General features: G+C 42.1%; 1 protein-coding gene across 1 annotated transcript in view; it reads left to right on the top strand.

The window, feature by feature from the left end:
* Positions 1–26,997, top strand: part of THBS4 (thrombospondin 4) — a 1,064,342-nt gene that overhangs the window by 901,430 nt on the left and 135,915 nt on the right. The window lies entirely within an intron of this gene.

The raw sequence follows: 26,997 nt of genomic DNA, 5'->3' as shown, positions 1-26,997 counted from the left end.
CTTCCCAAGTTAACGCGGTTTTTAGGAGTGGAAGCGCAGAAGTGAAGGGGCGTCAGGAGGCGGCGTGAAGAGCTTGTGGAAGGGTTGATCCAAGTACGGATGCCTGAACCAAAATTGCTAGATAAAGAGTTGTCCTTTCTGTTGTCCACAAGATTGTTCATTTTAAGCAGACCTATTGACCAAAATGGCACCGTGATCCCCATAGCTCATTTTTTTCAGATATCACTGTATTCCTCACCGAGATGATCGGTCAGTGCTGGCAGGATCTGCAGCCAAGTGGGGGGTTGCAGCACGCAGCATGGGGCCTTCCTGCACCAGGGACGCCCTGGGGAGTGGGGAGCTGGCGCTTCTGTGAGAAGAACTGAGAAGACTCCAGTGGGGCCAGGAGCAGTGGCCAGCCTTCTCTGCAGGTACAGAAAGCAGCGCCAGGGACTGGAGTCACTGGCATGTAGTGGGTCTGTTAGAGCCAGACAGCTTTTACCTGCTTCTGCTCATTCAAGCTTTAACAAGGAGACTACACATTAAAGGAGACTTTACACCTCTTGGAAGGATGTAGAAGGGATCAGGAGTGTGAGCAGTGTTCTCCTCTGTCCTTCTGTTTCGAGGCTGGCACCTGGGAAGAAGGAGAACAGGACAAGTGAATGACTGGCTGTGTGGATGGTGCTACACATGGGGCTGTGGCTTCCATGATCTTAGACAGGCCTTCGAGATGCTGAGTATATTGACTTCAAATGAAGTCAATACAAACAACTGACTGGTGGGGCAAGAATGTTCTGGGAAACATTCTGGGCTGATCAGCGGAGCTTAAAACTAGATTGGATGGGAAAAGGAGGTGGATTTCAAAATGATAAAGGAAGACTGGGGAACGCTGTCACTTTGGGAAACAGTGGAGGACTTCAGATTTGTCCCAGAGGAACTCAAGAGGGCTCCCTGAAGAAGCTAATACTGCTGAGTGGATAAGTGCCTCCACCAATGTCAGCAGCTTGGGAAATAATCAGGAGTTGGAAGCCATGGTGCAATTAAAAAACTGACCTAATTGCTATCAAGGAAACATGGAATGAATTGCACAACTGGAGCGCAGTGATCAAGAGCTACAAGCTTTTTAGAAGAAACAGGGATGCAGTGGCAGGAGAGTTTGCCCTCTGCGTTAAGAATTAGATTGTGAAGAGCTGCCTTTGAAAAACAGCCATGATCAGATGGAGAGCTTGTGGGCAGCAGCAGGAACTGGTCCATTGAAGGACATCTGCTGCGTGGGGTCTACTACAGGCTGCCTGATCAAGGGGAGCCTGTGCATGAGGCCTTCTTGCTACAAAAGGCTCTCATCCTGATGGGGGATTTCAACCACCCAGTATCTGCTGGGGAAACAACATGATGGGCTGCAAGCATTCCAGGAGACTCCTTAAGTGCATGGATAAATATCAGGGACTGGTCCAACAAAGAACATCTGATGCTAAGGGGTCTAGGCGGTGGGATTAGGGGTAGCCTGTGGATGAGGCCTTCTTGCTTCAGCTACAGGAAGCATTGTATTTGCAGGCTTTCATCCTAATGGGGGATTTCATGTCTACAAGGAAAGAAGCACAGTGGGTTGCAAACAATCCAGTAGACTCTTAAGTGTGTTGATAATAACTTCCTGGTCCAGGTGTTATACAAGTTGACTCGAGGAGAAGTGTTCCTGGATCTGGTGCTCACCAATGCAGAGGAGATCATTGAACAGGTTAAGATTGAATGCAGTCTGGGCTATATTGACCATACCTTGTTTGAATTTGTGATCTTGAGGAATATGGACCTGGAGAAAAGGAAAGTCAGAGCTCTGAACTTCAGGAGAGTGAACTTCTGTCTGTTTAAGGAATTATTAGATGAGATCCCTTGGAAGGCTGTCCTTAGGGGAAAAGCATTGGAGTAGAGCTGGCAGCTCTTTTAAGGACACCTTTTTGACAACACAAGAGCTCCATATAAGAAAACAAGCAGAGAAAGCAGGAGACTCGTATGACTGACCTATTAATCAAACTAAGGGAAAACAGGGACTCTCTCTTGAAATGTCTTTCTTGAACTGGTGTGCCAAAATGTGGGCAGTCCAGTACTCCAGATGTGGCCTTACCAGGGCAGAGTAGAGGGGGAGGATCACCTCCCTCGACCTGATCACCACACTCTTTTTAAAGTACCTATGATACCGTTAGCCTTCTGAGCCACAAGGGCACATTGCTGGACCATGATCAACCTGCTGTTCACCAGTACACTCACGTCCTTCTCTGCAGAGTTTCTTTCCATCAAATCAGCCCCTAATCTGTACTAGTGCATGCAGTTATTCCTCCCGATGTGTGGGACTCTACACTTGCCCTTGTTGAATCTCGTAAGATTCCTTTCTACCTAACTTTCCAGACTGTCCAGGTCTTGCTGAATAGCAGCACAGCCTTCTGGTGTGTCAGCCACTCCTCCTAGCTTTGTATCACCAGCAAACTTGCTGAGGGTGCACTTTACCCCTTCATCTGTGTCCCTTATGAAGATGTTAAACAAGATCAGATGCAGTACTGACCCGTGGGGAACAGTGTTAGCTACAGGCCTCCATCCTGTCACTGACCACAGCTCTCTGAGATGTACCGGTAAGCCAGTTCTCAATCCACCTCACTGTCCATTCATCTATCCCACACTTCCTAAGCTTACCTACAAGGATGTAGTGGGAAACAGAGTCAAAGCCTTGATGGTGTAAAGTTGACAACATGCAATGTTCTCTGCTCATCTATCCAGCTGGTCATGGCATCATAGAAGGCTACCACGTTGATAAAGCGTAATTTTTCCTTGGAGAATCCATGTTCACTACTCCTGATGACTTTCTTTTCTTTCACTTAGAAAGGCTTGGATTCCATGCTTGAAGATTACATCCAGAGTAAGTTTTCCAATCCACAAGATTCTATTATTCTGTTTCTTCATGCTTGCACTATGTTGCCATCTAGGATTTTCTGGTAATTGCCAAGAAGTTTGGAAGATCCCATAGCACTGCATTTTCGAATTTGTCCTCGGTGAACTGTCTGATACGCAGTGAATTTCATACAACATCCAGGGCAACATTAGGAACTCTTCATTAGGACTGCTGCATGAATAGATAAATTGAAGCAACAACCTGTATGGTACCTGAAGTGCCAGAGTACGTAAAGGTGCTACAGAAGAGCACAGAGGATTACAATATCATATTGACACTAGTGAGAAAACAGAGGCAAAAGATTGGACGTGTTCATATTGCGAGCTAACAGCTTTTTTCCAGTCATATAGCGAACTCCCTTATTTTGGGACATCCTGACATATGATTTTGATCCCTAGGTGCACTCTGAGGCAGGGAAATTATATTACAGAAGTCATCTAAGATATGAAAGGAAGTAGATTAGGGATGGAATGGTACAGTGTGGAGGATAGAGATCAGATATCTCAGAGAGAAGAGACTTGCGTGTTTTAAGTCTGCTGCTGCTAGCATCATGTGTTGAATGAGATTCAGCAATAGCCAGTTGCATCTTAGATTTCATCCAAGTAATAATCTAGAGTAGCTTTTGAATGAGGAGAGATGAAGGGATGAGAACATATGAGGATATGTCTGCTGGAAAATGAAAACGATTCAGAAATTCACTTTTCAAAAATTGAATGTTATTTTAAATTAGAATTATTTTTTATTTGTGTGTTTGTAAATTGTTCACAGTTAAAGTGGGGTCCTCTGCCTAGGAGATGTAAACCTATTAAAAGAAGTACAGGCTCTGCAATTTCAGCTGCCTCTTGCGGATCCCTTAACAGTTTATTGTCCTTCTGTCCAAAAGCCCATTCCCAGCGTAGCGATCCCTCACGGCTGTGAGTCAAACCAGAAGACGTCGATGACAGTGGCAGGCAAGAAAAAAAAATTAGTTACATGCCATGTGCACTCTGTCCGGTAGGGGGAGATGTTGCCAAACGGCTGGAATATTCGAACTGGAGAAAACTTCGGGTTGCGTGGTCGAAAACGATGAATGGTCCAAGGATCACCAAGGAGGCAGCCCGCTGTGGTTATGGGGTGAGTCAGCCTGTTGTGTTGGGGCCACGCAGGTGGTGAAGGAATGGACTGGAGGGGCATGGAGGTGATTTCTGTGGTCACAACTGGGAGAAAGCCCCACACAGTCATCCAACGCAAAATCAGAGAGGTGAGTTAAATTACAGTGTTGTGAAGGCTGTGGGATGCTGGATTGACTATTCCATACTTTTTAAGTTTGGGAACATGTGACACGCTGAGGCGGGTTGCCTCCTATCAGCATCATGCTTGTGACTTCTGCCTCATGAGTGCTCAAGGGCCAGTAGATTAAAAAGAAAATCCCCTCCTGGTGGAAGCAGAAGTGCTTTATTTGATGCTCAGTGGTGAGCTGGAGAGATAGCTCTAGTTTGGACTTTTGATCTGTAAAGAAAGTTGATCTGGTTTCCCTCTGGATGAAACACAGTGATTGGTGTGGGTGCCCATGCCCAGGCCACTGAACACAGAGGTAGATATTTGGATCAAGCTGTAGACTCCAGCTTACTGGAAGCAAAGTTGAGACTGTCTATACAGCGAAGCTCTGGCAAAGCTGTGCTGCACATGGGCATTTCTTCCCAGTTGCACTTTCCTTAAGAGTTTTATTTAGAAAATATCTTAGTAGCTTTGTATTTATTGAACAATGGCAATAGAGATTTCTGTACCAGGAAATGCTTGCTGGGAATAACTAAATAGTTGGAATGACAGAAAACGTCTTTTCTTTCTGATTCAGCATGAGAAGACAAAGACTTTGCAACGATTTCTGCATTTCGACCTCCTGATTCCAGCTCAAGATGTGCTCTTTCATTTTTCTGATAGCAAAGAACAACTTAGCAGAGAGCAGCATTTCTGGGAAGAGGCATCAGGTACCCATGGGTTTCAGTTCAATCATGATACTAAGCTGATCCATAAAGATTTGCAGAAAATTTTAGAATTGGCATTTGAGGAGGAGAGGAAAGAAGGGAGCTGTCTCTGTAGTAATGTAGTGACTTCAATTGCTGTGAGGCTCCTCTTCTTGCACTTCTGTGGTATATCACCTTATATCCGTGCATCAGTATTAGTGTATCAGTATTAGTGTAACAGTAGGAAAGTTACACTGATAAAAGAGAAAGCAAGGCCTCTGTGTTGTAGTAATTCAGAAAAAAAAAAAGAAATGACTTAGCATGAAAGCCTTATGGTGACTTAAAAAGGAATTTTCCTGCTATAACGTGCTAGTATCAGCCAAGTAGCAGGTGTGAGAAGGGAAAAAATGCTGATGAAAAATCAGAAAATTGCTTAAAAACAGGATCACTTTAGAGGTTATTCTGATTTCCTGTAATGTTGTGTTTTGGCTGGAAAATATGTATCTGAGGTCAATGTAGCAGAAAATAAAATCAGCAAAAACATACACGGGGTTGCTGTGCTGGAATGAGAGTTGCATTCCTTACCGAGTTGGTCACAGAGAATGGTGCCTGTTTAAATTTACATAAAACAAATCCTAAAGCATCTGTCATGCCATATTCTAACATGCATGCTGTTTCCTATCAGTTTAATTTTACATTATCAGAAAGCCTTTGTTTAGATATAAGCAACTTTTGTTACTCAGATGCACCAGCATGGAGCTTTGCTTTTCTTTCGCACTGCGGCAGTGCTGGTTGTGGCCTGGGCACTGCCATGCTGGTCCGGGCTGTCTCTGGAGTGCTCTGGCTCCAATCCCACTGCTCCAGAGGGCATCAGCCCCTGCCTCTGAGCACCTTACTTATGCATAAATTCCCTGCTAAGAGCTGGCCTGTGGTACTGCTTTGATTTTGCCACAAAAGCCAAGAAAAGGAAGAAATCAGTCCTACTTCCCCTATGAGCCTTTATGAAGGAGCTGCATTGGGAAGACGAGAGGAGGCCATAAACTGAGTGTGGTGTCCATAGGTGGAGACGGCACTGTTTCCTGCAGGCTCCCTTGCTCTGCTGATGATCTAGTAGTGCCAGTCTCAGTGTCCACTCTGGTTTCTGCCTGGTATTTCTGCTTATGTGGCTGTCACTTGATTATGCTAGTAGGAAAACACTTGGAGGTGTCATTATTCCTCATGACTGGAGGTCCATGGAAGGAGCCAGCTCTACTTTGTTGCCTGTCAGCAGCTGTTTCTCATGCTCACGGCCAAGGAGATTTCCCGAATGGATAAATCCTGCTGACTTGGCCTTATCATCTTCCTGATGAATGCAAGAACTAGTTCAGGGTTTGGCCCTTTGATGGCAGCAATGCATGCAAAAGTTGAGTATCTCCCAACATCATGTGTGCGGTTTGCTAAAAGGTTTTGCAGAGGACTCTATGCAAACATAGAGTCCAGCAGAGCGATGTGGTTTTGTAGGGATATGATTGGTGATGAAACCAGTGGTTTAACCACAAGTCATTAGGACTTTGCTTAATAATAAAACTGAAGTATTTGAAATTGTCTCAGAAAATTTTCTGCAACTTTCCAATCAAAATTAATCAGGTCCTGTGAATAGAACACCTGAACTATTGAAAATGACTCATGCTTTCTTTCCCAAGGATGTAAATCAGGAATGTCCAACCTGTGGCCTGCAGTTTCAGTTGATCAAGCACAGCTGGCAGTACAGCCTGCCCAATGCCACCCTCTGTAAAGGCTGCTGAGCAGCCCCAGGCATGCACCTATTGCTAATGAACAACCAAACCAACAGTGCGCTATTAACAGTGCCAGCTGAAACCAGGGCATGGGGAAGGCAGTGCTGTGCAGTCCTGATTCAAACTATGGCAAATAATATATCAAAATGCATACAGTTGACTAAATGCAGTGCTCTGAACAGCAAAGAATACTAAGCTGTGCTTTCCTTTCTAATAAGGAAATTTGAAAATGGTTTCAAGATTGCAAAGAAAAATCATCAGTTTGTGTTTGTTACACCATTTTCAGTTGATATAAATACATTACCTGCAAATTTTCAGATGGAATGTATAGAGTTGCAGTCAGATATTCAACTCAAAAATCTGATCATGTCTTTTTACCAGACTTTCCATAATCCCTGTCTTCCAGAGAAAAGTATTTTTCGCTTCACAATCACACCTTGTTCATGTCATCATTTCTTGGCAGTATGCACATTTGTGGGCTGTTTTCAAGGATGAAGCATAGGAAGAGTAAAACTCCATCAAAAATCTCTGATGAGCACCTTGAAACTTCCCTAAGATTTGCAACCGCTGCTGTTGAAGCAGTGATACATTTGTTTCTCAAAAAAAAGTCAAATATCCTGCTACTTTTATGTATTTGTTTCTTTTCAAAAACATTTCAAGAAAAATATTTAAAATTAAAATCTTTTGTTACTTATATCCTAAAAGCATTGTATATTTTATGCTACTCTGAAAGCAATGCTTCCTGTTTATTTCCATAGGAACCACAGCAGATATGAAGAGCATGATTCCCCAGATAATTCCTCTTCACTTGATGTGTCCCAGGCAAGCCATAAGGTTGGACACCCAAAATGTAAGTTAACACATGTTCTATTTTACTGACAACGTCAATCCTGGCTTAGGGAACTCATGAAGCATGGCTAGTGCGAGTAGGGACAAATGTGTGATGCTAACTTTCCATTCTAAAACAGCAATCTCAGATAGCTCTTTATATTATCTTTTCTCCCTTCTGACAGCTCTGAGTAACAAGAATCATAGACTGCTGAGAAGCTGAGCCACACAGACCTCTTTCAACAGCATTTTATTTCAGATTTGCCTCTTTCCCAGAGTGACTGAAGGCAACAACTTCAGAGACACCATTGCATAAAAATTTGCATTTGAGCCTTGTTCAGGCAGGGCCTCTCTGCATCTGGCCTGGTGCTGGTGTGGTGTGCTGCTGTGTATGGCCCACGTTCACTTTAGACCTATGTTGAGGCACTTCAGCTACTGACTGTGGTGGGCTGCAGATGTGTGGACTTGCAGTGGTCAGTGGGCAAGCCCAGCCTTGGGAACAGGCCTAGCACTGAGCTTGGCCCATATAAGCATATTCAGAAAGCTGTGCTGACAGAGATAAATGGATGCTGTAAGAAAGTGAGAGAAAGCAGAATTCAGAATACACTTTGTGGGTGATATTCCTCTTCATATTTTATTTCCAGTTATTTTAAAATTACACAGTTCATCTTCCGCAGACCTCTGGGCAACAGCCATGCTACTTCATCAGGATGCAGACTAGAGGATTTCTGACCATTGTTGAGCTGTTGTGTGTGTTTCTGTACTGCTTGAATAGGCAGGTGGGTTTTTTTTATGTTGTTCTGCAACTTATCAGGCCTTTTTTCACATAATATTACTTGCTAACATCCATACTGGTATTCCTCAGGTCCTGGTTTGACAAGAAGTATAATGTGGTCTGGTCTCTGGAGAGCCAGAACTTATGCTGTGGATACACCTTTGCCCATATTAGAAGGGTTGAAAAAAAGGTGTTTTTAAAATTTAAAGAATATTTTTTATGAAAGCAGTTAGGGTAAGGAGGGGAGGAAAGGGAAATAAAAAGTCCACATGAACAGAGGAACATTTTTGCCAAACCGATAACTGGTAGTGGTATGCAGGTTGTCTAGAATGATTTCCCTATCACAGAAACATTAGTTAAGCCTGAATTAAAACTTTCCTGCTGTTCAGGTATTTATAATGGTTTTAATCAATGTGAATTCTCTGTGGTCTAAAAGTTTGACCAAACTCATGTGTAAGACTTTTCTATAATAGTATGTCAGTCTGGATTGCTCTCCTCCACTTGGCTGTGTTTTTTCACAAAACTCAAGGAACTGAGTATTGCTAAGACCTCTACTGTTTTGTCAGTAGATAAGGCAATCCAGCATGTAAAAACATGTTTGGAGGGAATCAACACGAAACCAATTCAGTCATCTGTAGGCACTGCTTAGGAAAACATGCTTATAGAAAAGTACACATTCGGTGGCAGTGAAGCTAGCTGGTAAATTAAACACTGAACAAACCTGGGCACAGAATTGAAGAGTCTGCACTGTGAAATGGCTAGACTAGCTCCTAGCACATGTACCCTGGGCATTTTTCATTCTCCAGGAAACTTATCAGCACAGTCTGGGAATTACCACAGGCCAGGGGTGTTTCTGCTTGTCAGTGATAGTGCACGAACCCGTTGAGGAGGGAAGGAGATCGTGCTGTGGGTCCTGCTGTTCCATCTGGTTATATTGCCAAAGGGTGGTGCTGGTTGTGTTCAATATACCATGGTGTCTGTAAGGCTGTCTTTGGGTACAGGTTTGGTTCTGGCCCCAAGATGCAAAGCGCTCAAAGCTTATTTACCCTGTGAGCTTTCATGAGAGACGGTGGAATGGAGAGTTGTTGATTATCTCAAGGAGGTGGATGGAGCTGTTGGGGTCTGAGTGAAGTATCTTGTATTGCTGTCACGGAAGGAGGGAAGTCTTTGTTAAAGAAGCAGTAGAAATAGAAACCAAAGAAGAAACTCACTGGGGGATGGCATGGCAAGAAACAGTTGAATTGAGATGGAGGTTCTCTCATGAAGTACTTATTTATTTTTCATTCATAATCAGTCATGTGTGCAAATCTAAGCTTATCTTTTTGTACTCCCCTGCTTGCTCTGTGACTGTTTTCATGGCTGGACTACTGAGTACCAGGCTCTTCAGCGCAGAGAGTGGCTGGGATAAAGGCTTCTATAGCATTCCAACTCGGCATGTTCTGCTTTCTCCCATTTCAAATCCTTTTGTTGTTTGCTACTTACATTTCTGGTAGAACATAGTCTCCCTTCACCATGGTTACGGTGTGGCATTACTAGCAGCATTGCTTCTCTCTAAAATGTACCAAGAAGAGACTGTGATGCAGAGGCTAGAAATGTGCCCTTTCTCACCTGATGGGTGCAAACCATAGTATAGCAGACCCACCTTGCTTTTTCAGAGGCCTGAAGCTCTGCAGCTGAATTTCACACAATCTCATCTAAGTTTCTGCTTTTTGCAGGCCATAAAAAATAGCAAGAAAGGACATGGTCAGCAAGACAGTTCCCCAGATAACTGCAGAAACATGTTTAATCTTATGTTGCTGTGAGCCCTTTTGTTTCTTGATGCCTGTAGACAGAACATTTATCATAACTACTCTGAATTATCTCAACATACCATGATGTCAGTCTGGCCCAGAGTCTCCCTTTGAAGTGGCCTTCCTTTCAGTAGGTGGATTGAGCAAAGAAAAGGAGAAAGGATTTAGTGAAGGCTGCTGGAACAGCTGAGATCACCAAGCTCACCCAGTGTGGATGCTCTAGCATAAAGGATTGCTTTGTGTGCACTCAGACACCAGTAGCTGATAGGGTAGCCCTGTAGGTACATGGGTGATGAAGGGCAAGATTTGACACTGGTACCTGCAAGTGCAAATCCCTGAAAGTTACCGACAGTACCAGGTCTGGATTTGGTAGTGAGTGTAAAGACAAATGGGACATGCAAGACGATTACAAGAATTTGGCAGAAAGCACTGAGCTTTGTAGTTTGTCCACGTCCAATGTGATCAAGCTGTTCTCTATCACCTAATAAACAATTGGAATTATGGGCTAAGGGGGATGTCTCAAATCTTGTAGCGAAGCCTGTTAGCAAGGCTTATCTTTCTCATGCACTTTAAAAATTGCCATGAAACATTTTTTCCCCTGAAAGAGTGGGCTGTAGTTACCATGTGGAGTGTGTCTGTGTGTATATCTTTGCATTTCTGAACCTTTGGGCTAACTTGACCCAAAGATGTAGAAACATCAATTTCAAATGATTTTCATGAGACTGACAACCTGGTTAAAGAGAGGAGAGATGATGAGGGACTCTACTTGAAAGAGAGGCAGATATATGTATTTATCCTCCATAGAAAAATGACTTGGGAAAGTGATTTTTGGATGTTTCTTATAAAATAAAACTTGGAGGCTATGCCTGATCAGAAAGCCCAGCCTTGAGAGACAAAGAAGTGGGAAGCCATATGTCAGTAGTGCAGACTTTCTTTGTACTTTTTCTCTGTTCCTTTTTAAGGAGTGTAGGCTCTGAACCACTACTTTGCGACAGGCACTTTCATCCCTAGACAGGCTGTGCCATCGTGGTCTTGGTCACTACTGAAATTGTATGAAACTAGGCATGAGTCAACAGTGTCCTACTAACTTGTTTCCTGCAATAAAATGTAGCTCACTGAAGGGCATTGTCCCATTTCTCTGAATGTTTTGACACTGTTAGCTATTATCAGGTTTTATTGCCGGCTGTCGGGGTTTCATTGGTTCATGAAGACCAAGCCTTCAAGGCATGTGACAGGGGATACGAACCAGAAAAACAAGCAGCCCCATACTGTTACAAGTCACGTTTCTTTACTGTAAACATGTAGAAATTCTTTGCTGAAAACACACTATGGGAAAAGTAAACTGATAAGCCTAGATCAAGGAATGACTGAGCTAACACAGATCATTTGGTAATCAAAAATAATACTCAAAGTGAAGATAGTCAGTGGCTTTCTTGGCTATCTTGCAGTGATTGGGAATATTTTAATTGTTACTGCAATTACTGTTTATGTTTTTTTATGATGCTTGCAAAGTTCTAGCTAGTCATTAAGTTCTCCTTTTTTTTTTTTCCATCTCATTATACTTATTGTTTTTAGACATTACCAACAGAAGAACTCAAGTGTTGCGAGAAAGATTGACATTATTGTATTTCTAGTCAGACTGGAATGAGGAACTTTCAGAATGTTTTCTGAAAGAAAAGGCATGTGATGTTGTCTTTTTTCTAAAACAGTTAATTTTGAAAAATTTTAAAACTATGCCTCAAGCTACTGGTTGCTCTGAAAATAAAAATGCAACTGGAATATTGAGTTACCTGTTTTGTTGAACATTACATTGTATGTGTAACTATTTTAAAAAGTCTGAATTCCTAGACTGAGCTTCTCTTTACATTGTAGTCTCTTTATCATTTTGACACTGCCAGTGGCTATGAATGTAGGCTGCTGAAAGTGATGCCTCCTATTTATTTCCTTGAAAACTGATACAGAGAGTACAATAGCACTGTGACAGAGCAAATTCTCAGCTACAAAAACAATGTTTTTCAACAGAGTCACCATCATTAGCTATGAGTTTTCACCAGCGAGGAGCAAAAGCTTGCATGATACACTGCCACAAACCTGTACTATTGGAGGTGACCCACTGTTGCTGTCACCAGTGCTGAAATGCACCACTCACTACCTCACTATGCTCACATGCACTGGTCTCCATAAATGTTCAGCAAACATCAATGAACGTTGATGGGTGCCATTTTTTCTGCATGGAGAAATTCAGTGCCAGACCTTTGCTCCATATGCGCTTCCATGTCAAATGCCATTTTGTCAGCATGCCCCTCTGCTGTCATCTGTCATATGGCAACAGCACGTAACAGGGTTTTGGTGGGAAGGTTCAACCTCTACTGCCATACCATCAACATAATAAAATAGGAGACATTACTTTTGGAACAGCCCTTCTATTTAAATAGTCAAAGACTATAAGATGAACAGTGGGGGGTAAAAATTATAATAGAGTGGTTTGATTTATTTCTGGGTCTATCAGACACTTGTGCTGATAGTATTTTTATGTTCTTAGTTTTCATTTTAAAATAAACAGTAATGCTCTGATGGGAGATCTCCTAATTTCCTGTTAATAGACTTTAAATTGAAAAGCATTTTTCAATGGCAGTGCTGTCCATTTAAATTATGGATGGCAATTTTGTTCCATTTTTAAGCTCTTCTCTTCTGGCTAGAGATCCTTGAGTCATAAGACATTTATAGCTTCTTTAACAATACATAACAACAACAGAATTGAGACTTCTACGTACATCTCTAAAGATGTTGAAAGTGCATTATGGCTATAAGAGAAAAGGTAAAATCAGTGAGTTATGGAGGAATCTGGTTTTCACTCAGTTCTCCCCCAGCCTTGAAACCTGCAGGTATATCTTCTGCATGTTGGTGATGGACTCATGTCAGTCCATAACTGGGCAGATTTTAGGACCACGTAAAGTGAAAGCCCCTCTAGTTTAGGTGTCTGTACATTCCCACTTTGGTATTAGAGATATAAATTTGTATATAAATATTGACAACTATATCTGCATCCTTATCTGTACACATACACATATATGAGTTGTATTCTCAGTAAAAAGTAGACATTTATTGCTACTGATGGGACTTTGGAGTTATCTGTTAGACAGAGATTTGGGGATGCAGACAGTGGGCAGTGGTGGAGGGCAGAAGGAACATCACAGGACTATGCCAAACCACAGGCAAAAGAAGCTTAGAGTGTGAGGTCCTGGCCCTGATGAAGTAAATGGAAAATCTCATGCTGTCTCTAGAGCCAGTATTCCACCCGTTTGAGCAAGATATTAAAACTATAAAGAAGAAACCCTGGTAATCAGTGATCGTGAAAAGGAAAACAGGAAAAGTACATGACATCTTATTGAGGGTGTAGTTTAGCAACACATTTTATTCTCCTGGGGTCTGATGTAGTGTAAGAGTGACTCCTCAACTCCAAATTTATCTGCTTTGTTGACTTTGTATCTTGGCTGCAATTTTATTTTATATATTTTTTTAATAGTGATAACATAAGGAGCCTCTACATCTTGAAACATACAGGAAGTAAATTTTTCTGTATTCATTTTGCAAGTCAGGCTCCTGTGTTTAAATCTGGTGTTTCAGTGTGCAGTTGGAGGCTTACTGTAGCTTTATAAATGCCCATTATTGGGAGTGGGGATGGGAGAATTCTGTCCTCGAGGCTCATTTTTGATGTCCCTCTGATTTGAGAGTATTATCACAGTATGTAGCATCAGTCACACTGAATATTTAGTAAATGACCTTGACTATTAAGAAGTCATTAATAACAAATCATCAATAGGATAAAACTTACTGTCTCTTCTTATGCCTTCGGTCAAGAAGGACAGTATCTGACTGTTCCAGAGCTGCTACAATCAGAAGAAAAATGCTGCTCACTTCCTGGTGAGTTAGTGCAGTTTTGTTTTTGTAGTGCCATGTTTTCCTAGTGAAGGTGTGAAATCCTGCAGGCTGATGTGTGAAAATGTTGGTGCTCACCAGTTACCAAGGAAATCCAGAGTCCAGAATTTTTTGATGTTATGGATGTGCACTAGTTGTTTGGGACAGTTTTTCTGGGACATTAAACTGAAGGCAAATGTAAGAGCAGCTTTTTTTGAAAAAGTGATTTTTAAGCATTAGAAGTGTCAAGAAGCATGTATGTACTTCTACTGAGGCAGTTGAGGTTATTGTATCTCCCATTTTCAAGAAGAGCAGGTGGACAAGGGAAGCATGTTTTATGGTCTTTGAGTGGGACAAAACTAATATTTGCAATCCACGCTTATAATTTTTGGTGTTGCTAGTCCTAAGCAGTTGCTGTTTCTATGATTCCTTTCATTATGTCTCCAAGATACAAATAATTCCCCTTTTATGCATATTTGTATTGAACCCTTAGTAGGACTGGATCTTAAAATATGCATTGACTTTTAAAATGTTACTGATGTTTACATGTATGCTTTGGCAGATATGACCTGTGGAAGAGGGGAAGTATTAAGAAAGCTTTATGTGAATAACCTTGAAATATGGTGCCTATAACATGACCCAGTGAGATGCACTTTCAGAGAGAGTGGTGAGGTACTGGAACAGTCTGCCCACAGAGGTTGTGGATGCCCCGTCATCTCTAGAGGTGTTCAAGGCCGGGTTGGATGAGGCCCTGGGCAGCCTGGTCTAGCATTAAATGGGGAAGTTGGAGGCCCTGCCTGTGGCAGGGGGGTTGGAGATTCATGATCCTTGAGGTCCCTTCCAACCCGGCCATTCTGTGATTCTGTGATTCTGTGAAGAGTCAGACTTTTAGCCAGTGCAGCTCTGTGCGTATCTTTCTTAGGTCTGCAGTTCCTGTTTTCTGTATAAGCTTACTCATCCATGCTAAACTTTAGAGAGATCCCTCTAGTCTCTCCTGATACCTTTGGATTTCATTTGGTATGGTGTGTTGTAGGAATGAGACTCAGACCCTGGCTTTCCTGTGCTCACAACATTGTTGTGAGCTCCTCTTGGAGGAGTGGGATTCATTGAATGGCAGATAATCTCTTTGATGGAGGGACAACAGGGAAATTTGTCCTCTGTGTTCAGCAAGAATATTCCAAGGAACACACTGTGTTTCTCTATGTAGTTAAATGATTTGCAGTTAAGGAATCTTAAGACATAATCTATTTTATCTGCTACTGTATGATGCATTACAAATGAGTTAGCAATTATTAGTGCAGGGCCTGTTGATTAGTTATGTGTGTGTATACACAGGTTGGAATATGGTTTCTAAGGGATACCACAGCAAGTATGCATCCTCTTCACTGTTAAAGCTGGTTCTCAAATCACAGCATTTTCTGAAGAGATGCAACACCTCATCCCGTATGGCTGTGCTGGAGACTTCTGACAAAAAATGCACAGCACCATGAGTTCAAGCACACCCTATTTAAGGACACTACTAAACATTCTGTTTTGCATTAAGTGCATTTAAAACATGATGTATAGTACCACTACTAGACATAAACTCAGCCATGTTTACATCTGGTGATGGTGAGAAGAGAAACAATTCTGATGATAATAGTAGAGATCTGCTGGTAATTCAGCTAAGTTATAATTACAGTGATGTGCACCCTGACTGGCAGGATTCTGCTGTAAACTGATGACTCACACATGTCTTTGTGAGTTCATGTGTTGAAACAATAAAGAGCTAAGGTTGCTCTACAAAGTGTTAAACCTACCTACTCCCTTGGCTGCCACAGACACTCAAGAACATCAGCAGCAGGCAGGAAAACTGAATTTTGGTCTTCCAAGAACTTCTGCATGTGCCCAACATTAAGACTCTCTATAGATCTTTTGGTGTTAATTGCATTTCTCAAGAGCTTTCTCCAAGATGACTTCTAAAAGCTTGCAGAACTCCAGACTAATAGCATCCCGATATTGGACCATAGGAGAAGAATGAAAAAATGTATCATAAGAAGTGCTCTATTAATTCAACAAATGTATTTAAGTTTTAATTATTTATAACATTGAGAGTATATTAGTAAATGTTCTAAAGTATATTGATAATAGTAATGAAGTCTGAATAATTTGAGACCTGATTACATCATCTTGCTCTTAAGTCCCCCTTAGAATTGGAAGAGAAAACACTGATATTAGTTTAAATATCAAAATATGATTCAGCATAGAAGTGCTGATTTGACTAGGTTTCCAAAACAGAGTCCTTCAGGTTAAATTTCTGGTTCTGTTAGTGTGTCAATTTGGCTTGACTTTCAAGAATACTGAGTATGTCTATTTGCCTACACTGACAGGGTTATTTAGGTTAGTTGGATAGCTTGGACTATTGGTTAAATTACTATTGGACTATTGAGCTTGTTGGTTAAATCATGGTGTTTGTGGCAAGAAAAGCAGATTGTCCTATAATTTGTAGATTTTAGAACAACTGACGAAAACTGGAGGCCTGTTCAACTTCTACTGTATACAGACATACAGAAAAATTCAAAGGAGCCAACAAAGGCATCTTACTCCGCAAAGTGATAAAAGAAGATACCATGGTATAGGCATAAGAAGCACAAAATGACAATCAATTTTTATAAGGCTGTTGTGTCATCCTCACTGTTTCCTCAAAGGTTTGTGGGTATGAGGAGGATATGTGTGCCATGACCAGGCCCATGAGTTACTACGGCTCACACAGAAGAGACAACCTCAAGATCCACAGCATCTGATGGACGTTCCCCCTCTCTTTATTTATGTCCTGGCTTTGCATGGGTCAGACTGCAGACAGCAGAATGAAGATCCATCATACACAGAATTGTGTTTCTGTCACTACATCAATAACAGCTGGAAGTTGGGATTTAGCAGAGGACACTGCCATTCAGTGCCCAACCTGAGTGATCTGTGAGTCCAAAGGGCTTGTCCTGGCTAAGTGAGGAAATGAGCGTAATAAGCAAAAGGTCTCTGCCAAAGGAGCCAAAGCTGGATCCAGCTCCTGGCTTCTCACCAAACTTCTTGGGTGGTAAAAGTGGCCGTCATGGCTCTTGGATTGACAGGCAGCTGTGCCCAAGATGGCTTTCTGTGATCATCTTCTGTCACCTACTTTGTGGTGCTCTTAACACTCATGGAGAGACCACCAACACGTACTGGCTATATACAGATCAATATGCCATAAAGGATGATCATTAGGAAGATAAAACCTCCCTAGCTCATTGGCAATTATTTTATAATATTTCTGATTAATGATTCCATTTCAGCCATTTCAGTGCTCAGCAGTCTTCATTTGCTAGTGTTGATTATGGGAGCCCATGCCTTGCCTGAATCTGAGTAATTTTGACCAACAAATGTGAATTAAAATCAATAGAAATGTCATTAGCATCCCGGAGCCATGAAAGATAATATGACCATTTCTCATGCATTCAGTTTATTAAAATTTGTTAAAGTGTGAAATATGTATGACAAGTAATGATGTTTTAATCTTTTGCCAAGGTAACAATTGAAAGCTGATTGATTCCATTCAGTAATTATGAAATCAAAATGATGGAAAATTGTAATCAAGAAGGATTCTGTCTCACACTTTGTCATGCCTCCATGCAAGATAAAATTCTCATTTATTACTTCTCTTTTATCTGAAAAGAAATCAAACTGCTATTTGTCCCGGTTTAAATCTCATGGCTGGTTAGATAACAACACCCTCCCACTCCTTTTTTTTTGAACTTCGATGAGAAAAGGAGCCTGCACCCACAGAGGTGTTGCGTCCTTCTGTATTCTATAGCTCCTTAAATGTTCTTTATTCACTCTGTTGGGTGTCCTCTTGCTGAACAAGTTTGAGAGGGTGGCTGTGTTGCACTGCTGAGTGCTGGCAGCTATTTAGGCCTTTGTGACAGCTGAGCCTAATCCTTCCTCATTCCCCTCCAAAGAAAAAGCAGTAGCAACTTCTAAGTCAAACTGTGAGAATGTCCTTAGAGCCCAATGAGCTCTGTGAACAATGTCTTGAGATGAGAAGGCAAGTAAAAACTCAGCCCAAGTTCACTTTCCATATGCCATGTTTTTCCTTCCCAAACACAGGTTTACCCCATGGACCTTGCCCACGTCGCTCTCCATCTACACCTCTGAACATGAGAGGGGAGTGTGTCCCAGTTAGGCCATCTTCACTGGACCTGGAGTCTGGCGAGAGAGTCTGTGAGCTCTTCATGCCCCTGCCAGAAATGTGCCTTCTAACTGGTCTCTTGATGCCTCACCTGCAGCTAAGGCACCAGCTGCTGATAGCACCTGGAGCATTCTGACCAAGAGACTGAACATCCAAAACTGTCCATGAGCATTTTGCTTGAAGTTACTCCAAAGAGATAAGCTCCGCAGTCTTTTGGTATTTCACTGTTGTAGCTAGGGGTGTGGGAAACCTGGCTTTGTTTCTGGCTCTGCCATTCATCTTCTGTATGGCTTTGGCAAGTCCTTTCTCTTTTCTGTGCCTGCCTTTGCCCACATACTCCTCTTCTGAACTAATGGCGGTATTGCGGCTGTTTGAGTCTGTGTTTTGTGAGTAAATAAACAATAACCATATTTGATCAGGTTTGATTAGGAAGGTTTGATTTTTTAAAAAGATTCTGCTTGGCAAGATCTAGTGTTAACTGAAAATGGAAAAGGTGTGGTATCTTGAAATTTTTCCACCTCTACTCTCTGCTTACCTTCAGTGGAAAATTGATTCTCATCAGCTGGGGAACAGAAACGAGTCCCAGCACAACTACAGTGTTAGTTAGGAATAGCCTGAAACACATGCAGGAAGTCAAAATAAACTCCAGCTTATCTGTACACTGACTTTAGACAGTAAGAGTATGCTGTGGACCAGACATCTACTGAGAGGTGTCCTGGAGCAGAAAGCAAAGTTTCCCTTCTCAACAGCTCACTGTTGACATCCAGTTCCTGGAAACAAACAGCTATTTGCAAGCGTAGCATTTTCTCTGCAAAACATTTATGTTTTTGGGTAGGCTGAGTACTCTGCATTGAAATCCAAGATTTCATCCAACACCGTGCAGTCAGTGGGTGGCCTTAGACAACTTTGAATGGGCTTTGGAGTAGGGGCCAAGCATATCACAAAGAAAGGGAGAAGGAAGTTTGCTTTAGCCAAATCTCTGAGCATATACTTCACCACTGAAATTAGTAAGAATTAAGCATATATTTAAGTATTCTCCTGACACCTTAACTACCAAGTAACAAATACTGTCCTGCAGAGACTCCACTTAAATGAGAAATACGCCATGACATTTAGAATAGCAGCTTTCATTTATTTTTTAGCGACATAGCGAAAGCAGTATTTGGCCCTGTGCTCCTTGGAACAAGGACATTTCAAATTATTGCCAACTGCAGCTTCTCACTGCATCATTTTGCATTATGCAGTTTAATGGCTGCCTGCTAGGAAAGGTATCTTCTCTGCTTCAGTCATCTAACAGGATTTTTGGCATCCAGCTCATCAGATGGGTCATTTTCTTTAACCATATCCCTGTAGGACTGCATCTTTTAAGTATACTGCTGCATTATTTTGGCACAACCTTTATATATTTCTATCTTACTGTTTCTAGAATTCCTTTTCTCTTTGAATCGAGTGATGTTGCTGTGTGTGCTTTTTCTAACAAATGTTGGTGGAAGATCGGAAAAACAACAACAAAAAAAGGCTAATATATCCTAAGGATTGATAATTTCAGGGTCAGTCGAAACAGATTTTAAGTGCTGATCTTCTTGCACTCGCTGATGAATCCTTCTGACCAAGTATCTGGTGTATCAGATCTAGCTGGCAGCACACAGAACACATTAGGTAAACAAAGAGAATGTGAGATTAAGCTGAAAACAGGCAAGAGAGGCATTTTCTCTCTGTTCTGCATGAAGGCAGAAGATGCTTCAAAAGGATACAACCTCGGTTTTCTTGTTGGAACTATGGCCTCTTCCCCCCATCAGATTGTTCAAAGGTAAATTTGTTTTTCACTCTCTCAGACAGACCATTTCCCCCTCACTGGTATACTTATTTATTAGTAACATTATTTGTAAAATGCTAACTTCATTGCCTGCACTGTTATCATGTTATATCTATGCGCTTCTGTGAGAATGTAACAATGTCATGAAGAAAAATGATGTAAAAATGATGTGGGTACATAAAATGGGATTGACAAAATGTAATAAATCACCTCTGGGCTGAAGAACAGAGCTGCATGTGTAATGAAATACTTTGGCATTACATCATTGTTTATGTAACATCTGGCAGAGCCTTGTATTTCAATGCTGCTTTGAATCAAGATCATTTTCTCTCTCTGGGAAAAGAGGAAAACAAGACATTAGGTTCTGCACATAGAAAATTTGAAAATAAAATGGGAGGAAAAAAGAAACTCATGAAATATCTGTGTGAATCTCCCCAGAGAAGTTCTGTTTCATCAGCTTAATGCAAAGAACTTAATATGAAATACTAAATAGTTCACATTCAAGCAGGATTTTCTTCAGCTGTAAAAGAGAAATACATCTTTAATGGGAAGGTGATGTTTTTGAGATGGCGTGATTCTTTTTTTCCAAAAGAGAATTTTCTAATTTTCTTCATTTACATAGCCAGTGGCCAAGCTTCTAGAAAAAAACAAAAACAAAACCAACCAACCAACCAAAAACAGGTGTAAATTATACAAACTTGTATATGGATTTTTTTTTTCCAAAGATCAGCTGAATTACCTTTCTGCCATTGCTGGCTCCTGGTCTGCTGCATGCAACCATGTGGGCTCTTCTTCAGTGCTAACTCCATCATCCCTGACCACCAGCAGCAGTCTTCGTCTCCCAGTGATAAATCATCATTGCCCAGGCTTACCTGGAGAGTGGGGCAGCAAGCGGGGCAGAGTGAGCTCGTCTGAAAAACTGAGAGATCTGGTTATGCATTGACCTTACTGAACTCTACAGGTCTTCTGCTATTAATTCCAAGGGGATGTGAATATTGCCTGCTGCTTCTGGCTCTGAGGTCCCCTGGGATGTCCTCGTGGTGGCCGTGGTGCTGCTCACAGTGTCTGCGGGGCTGGATGGTGCCAGTGCTCCAAGCAGTGATGATGATCCTCTTCCCCAAACCTTCACTGCGTGGCAGTCACCCAGGATTGGGGAAGGGGTCATTGGCAAGAACTCTCAGTACCTAAAAATAGGCTTTTTTGCTTTCATTTTAAAATACCCTTTAATTCAAGGAGAAAATAGGGCTGGCTGCCAAAGAGAAATCACTGTTTGTTTGTCTCCTTATCTGTTAAGCAAATATCATGCAGATAAGCCACTCTTACGGTAATCACTCTTCTCCCAGGGATTTTCATATGGTATATTTATCCAGCAGTATAGGTCTGCCTGCTACATAATAGATTTGGTAGTTATAGTTATTTTACTTCCCCTATTTTCTCTGGGTTGGCTCAGAATGATAGGTTTTGTTATGTTCTTGAATGAGGTGTGATTTAAACATTCACTTTTTCATAGTGGAAACAGCAAGGGGAAGCAGAACATTCTGGACACAATGTTTACTGCTCCAGAAACCCAGCATGGTATTGGCGTCTGGAGTGCTTCTGCCCTTTCTGAATAATTGCAGAGTTACTGAAAAGTTCATTTGCTTTGTTTTTAAATTAGTGTTTGCTTCTATCGATTTTTGTTTTGGAGGAGAATGGTGCTATAGAGCATGAATGTCACTGCAAGCAGGACGGAATAAAATTGGCAAAAGCAGAGGAGACAGTGGCCGTAAGATCTGGAGTCAGGGCGTTTTGTTTCTTTCTCTATACTTCTTGTAGGCGACTTTTGGAAAAGAAATCACTAGGTGGGCTGAAAGCTGGCTTTACACGGGGCCATAATGACTCTTACTACCAGCAGAGGGAGCAAGGGGACATTTTAGGATGGAAACCCCTCTCCATGACCTGAGGATTTTTGGATGAATGTAATTTTCCTTTTTTTCCAGGAATGTCATGGCACTGTACAGTTGCAAGAGAAGAAACAGATCTACATCCCAGAGGCATCTCCCTGGTGTTTTCAATCCTGGACACTGCAGGCATGGTCTGACACACTGGCGTGGTACTGAGCCGGAGGGGGGAAAGTTTGAGGATGAGTAAGGGCTAAGCTTATATTTGGGTGAATTTGTGCACCTGAGCGTTTGTATGATGCCAGCTCAGCCACTTCCCTCCCCTGTGATTAAAAATGAATTGCCATGTTTTGAGTGATGGGCCTTTTCGGTGAGGCAGCAGTTGGTGATGTCTCCATGCAGGCATTTCTGAAAGACACCAAGTGAGACCACTAGAGCACTTAGCTCTGTTTTGTGTTTACAGTTTGTACCCACGCTCCTTGTGCCACAATCTAGATAGGGTAATAGAAGTCTAAGTTGTCTCCTGCTAATAAGGTTCTACCAGTTCCTGCTCTGGAAAGGGTAAAAAAAATATGAGCTGACAATGTAAGAATATCTGTGAATGTCAGGGAGAAGTGGCTCTCAAGGAGAAAATAAAACTTTATTTAAATAAAATATTGGCCTAATGGTGAGTGAGATTGTGTGATCAAGGAGACTGAGTGAGTGAGATTGTGAGTGAGTGAGTGAGACCAAGGCTTCTGTTTGTGTTCCGGGGGACCTTGCTCTCCTACAGAGAGAAAACAGGGCTGTTGGTGTTTTTGTCACACAGTTAGTTTGTTGCTTCTGCTACGTCCTGAGAAAGTGTTCAGGCCAGTGTTTACAGCTCTGGCAGAGACAAAGCAGTTGGTGCCTGTCTTCTAGGAGAACAGTGATCAGCCCTTTCCTCACACTGTCCCGACTGTGAGGAACCTTGGGCCAGCGCTTGGACATCCTGATTTAAACCAGAAAGGCTTCCTCTGCCAAACCCAATTCATTAACAGTTTGGTGACTGGCAACGCTGGCTCTCAGCTTCATCCACTTCCTCATAGGACAAGAGTCCTTTCATTCCTTATCACACACTGAGCTGTATGCCAGTTAAAGAGAAGGGAAAGACACTCTCTCTTGCTGTTCCTGACTCTGCCATGAAGATGGCAACCTTCCCAAAGAGGTGGCAGTGGTCACTGCTTGAGGGGAAGATTGCTAAAAGGGGCCATGAACCACTGACAGTGGGGTGAGCAGAGCAGCTTGCTCCTTTGCTGACTTGGGGCAAGTCCCTGTCACAACCAAGATCCTGAGGCTTTGTAGCAAGGGCATGATGCCCTTGTGGTTGCACTCCATGCACAAAGAGATAAAGCACGGGGTTTTCAGTTTCTATCAGCCTGTGTCCATAATAAACTTTGCAGCTGTGTTGCCTGTTGGGGTTTACATTATTCACGTTTGATTGCATGATGACTTGGCTCAAAATAAGGGTGAGCCAGGGCTGAATCCAGGCACTTCCAGGCTGGCAACCCTGAAAATAGACTTCTTTCTCCATAGACAGTGTACAGTATGACATTGCATGAGGTCCTTTGGAGGCACCTATGTCTACTCTGGAGCCATCACTACCACCACCACCTTCACCACTACTGGCTGTGTCTGCCTAAAGGGCTATGAGTCTGCAAGGGGGCAGAGGGGCAGTACCGAAGTGGCCTTGTGCCATTGCTCAGTGATCAAAGCTCTGAACAATGTTAACTTTATTCACCACCTAGGAAATGTTTTCATGCTGGCCCAGTAGAAGAAGGAACAGTGATGACTTCAGGGAAATAATTTTGTACTGAGATGTGTAACAGTGTCATTTCAGCTTTGTCTCTTTTTGCTTCTTGACAGCTATTTAGCATTGCACAGACATATGTATCAATAGTTTTCCCTGTCATTTCTACAGCATGAAGCTGCCACAATATCAAGACAACACAAAATATTTGAAGAATTTCTGTTGCCTAACATTGCCCCTTCCTTGCTTCTTGACAATGCTAATCGTTCATGGTGAACCTTACTGAAGCTGCTGGCCCAGCTCCTGATTTCCCTTCCATTTTTTGTTTACTTAGAGCTGCTAATGTTGAGCTGACACATACTGTGTTATTCCTGATTGATACCAGATGAGGTCAGAATCGGAACCAATATCTGGAAACAATAAGCCTGGGATATATAGTTTGGGTATATTTTTCCTTTGTTCTCTGTTATTTGATGGTTTGCTTCCAATGTTCCTTCCCGGTGACTTCCAACAGAGATTTCTTGCTTTATAAACAACTGGATTGATTTCCAATATGGACTTTTACTTCTTTGAAAAGAGATCTCCTTGGGGGAAATTGGCAGTTCTCTCTGTATATATTTTCTTATTTGCATTTACTCAGAGGGGTTTGGAACCCAGATACGAGATTTACGTCAACAAATCCCTCTCCCTCTTATCCAATTTAGTTGTTTTAACATAATACAATCATTTTCTAAATCAAACTGATGGAGCGGTTCCTAAAGGCATTACACCAACTGTATATCTGGAATCATATTCGCCTTCTTTTATTGCATTAGCACCAGGCTTGAACTTTTCCAATTTGTATTGTGCAGAAGTTTTCAGGATATTTGAAGCAGTTTATAGCTGGAATCTGGTGTGTTTTAAACCAGAGACCAGTGAGTAAATTATACAACAGAGCTCACGTAGAGGTGAACTTTTAGTTTCATGGAACAAGTAGAAAGCAGAATGAGAAAGTGAGAGGAACACTGCATCTGCTAGGTGTTTTTAGAGATACTGCAAAGTGAGTGCTGTGTTACAGCTCTGATCCTGGGTGGCTTGCCAGACTCACTAAGAAGTTTGATTTCCTCTCTTTGAAGGAGGTGCTGAGCAAGGGTATGACCTTATTATCAGGCATCCTTCCTAGTATCTGCTTATAATATTAAAGAAAGAATTTTCAATGACATTAGTGAGAATCTTGCTCTCATCTGTGCTTAATTCATAATTATCTGGAGTAGTAGGGAGTTTGGAACAAGCTGTCTGGCTAAAGCAAGCCAGTGACTAACACATTACATTCAGAAAATAAGCCCAAGGACTTGCAGTGGAGGTGCAAGGGAAAAAAGAGCTCAGATGGCATGGTCTAGGGCAAGGCATTGAGCTCCCTGAGCCACTGGACAGAGAAGTGCACTAATGCAGCAACCCTGTGTAGGCAGCTGCTTACTTTGCATTTGGGATATGGCATTTTTCTAAAAACAGAGAAATCTGTGGCCTTGCAGCAGTGAATGTTCTGAGAGAAGCGGTTCCCACTGACAGTGCATTAATCCTGACCCTGCTGATGGGTGCAACACACTACTTGGAGATGTTAATTGTTACTAAGAGTGTTTAATACATCCTTTCAGACTTCACCATTGACTGTTCGCATGAGCAATTTTACTTACAGCCCAATCTTTCCTTTACTATTGATTATATTAGGAAAAAGATGAAAAAGATGAAACCAGTGTTGCAGAGAGTAGATCAGTTTATTAAGGCTCCCTTTCCAAATTGGCTGTTTTAAAATTCAATAGTTGAACATAAAGAGCAGGTCCGAGCGAGAGAAAAACATTCATGCAGCTCAATCCAAAGGTAGCCTCCCTCTGCTTTTTACTGTCAGGGAATCCACAAAGCACAAAGTATACTTGACTTCCTGCCAAGTGATCAGGGGTGCGTACTTTCCTTAGATAATCATGTTTGAAATGCAGCAAGTCACTACATCCCCTATGTATATTTCCCCATGTTATATATCATTAGTGTAGTATTTCTCTGTGCGTTATCACATGGCTTTTAGATCAATACCTTCACCATGCTGCTGGGGGTTAATGAAACTTGTAAATATTGGAAATGCTGTGTCCTTGAGGAATTTCTCCCTCCTCAAGGGCTGTCTGGGAGAGATATGCCACGGCCAGGAACAGAAAATCTGGAGATACCCACCACAGGGCTTACAGTGATGGCAGAACTAAGGGAAAGACCTAGTGGGACACTCTTCCTGTTGGGTGCTTGTAACTATGGGCTCCTGTGACTCCTTGGTGCTTTGCCTCATTGGATACAAATAAAACCTGATAAGCCTGGAGGCTCAGGCCAGGACTGAAGCCTTGCTGTGTAAGGCTCAATGAATGCATGGCACAGGGTGGAAGCCCTCTCCCTAGGGATGTGGTGGCAACTCCATAAAGTAGCCAGGTGGAAAAGCTGGGATGGCAGGAGGACAAGGAGTTTATTCCAGCTCTCCTTGCTTCTAGGATCCTGGACCTTAAACAGTAGGATATCTCTGGACTTGCAACCATTTGCACTTGGGGGGCAAAATGAATGCAGAAGGCAAAATCCCAAGGAAGGTTATGATAAAGCTGTGTAGGGAAAGATGGATGATGACCTTCCTGTGCTGGGACTAGATACCTATCTGTTTGCAAAGGGAAATAGCACTGATGACTTTCTAGCCAAAAGCTACTGCCATCCTACATCTACCTGTCTGTCTGCTCATGCTCAGGTTTATTCCAACCCTAAATGTATTTTAAAAGATGATAATACTGAGCACACCAAATTGGTATATCAGTACATCTATTGTAGTATGGCTGAAATGCATAGATTAAAGAGAGCAGTATACCAGCATGGGTAACAGCATGGGTGGCACAAACAGTGGGACAGATTTGTGACTAGAACAAGGGCTTGATATTCACTGCATATACAGCATGCCCAGGAAGTCAGTGTGTGTGTGTACAGGGAATGGCAGCCTGTCCTCTGCCCTGCTCCCAGGCTGTCTTTTTTTGCATGCACCAGGCAGCATCCTATGCCTGCTTGCGTTGTAGTGTCACCTCTAACGTCAGGGGGCTTTAATTCAATAGTTAAATCTGCCCTAGGACATCAGCAGCAAACTGTCCTAACTTGATTTCCCTAACCCAAGGACCTCATTCACCATTGTCTTCCCAGCACATGGATTTTCAGATGTCCTTGCTCCTTTAATGCAGTTACGAAACAACACTATTTTCTGTAACCTTATACATTTGCTGACAGGGTAGAAAAGAAACCTAACACAAGCCAAATTTTGTAATTTCTTCTCCAGACAGAAATTAATTTACCAGCAGAGGGCTCTCTTATGATTAAATTTTTTTTCTTTCTTTTTT

The sequence above is a fragment of the Meleagris gallopavo genome, chromosome Z (genome assembly GCF_000146605.3).
Source record: "Meleagris gallopavo isolate NT-WF06-2002-E0010 breed Aviagen turkey brand Nicholas breeding stock chromosome Z, Turkey_5.1, whole genome shotgun sequence".
Classification (NCBI taxonomy): Eukaryota; Metazoa; Chordata; class Aves; order Galliformes; family Phasianidae; genus Meleagris; species Meleagris gallopavo.
This window is presented reverse-complemented; position numbering and strand designations above follow the sequence as displayed.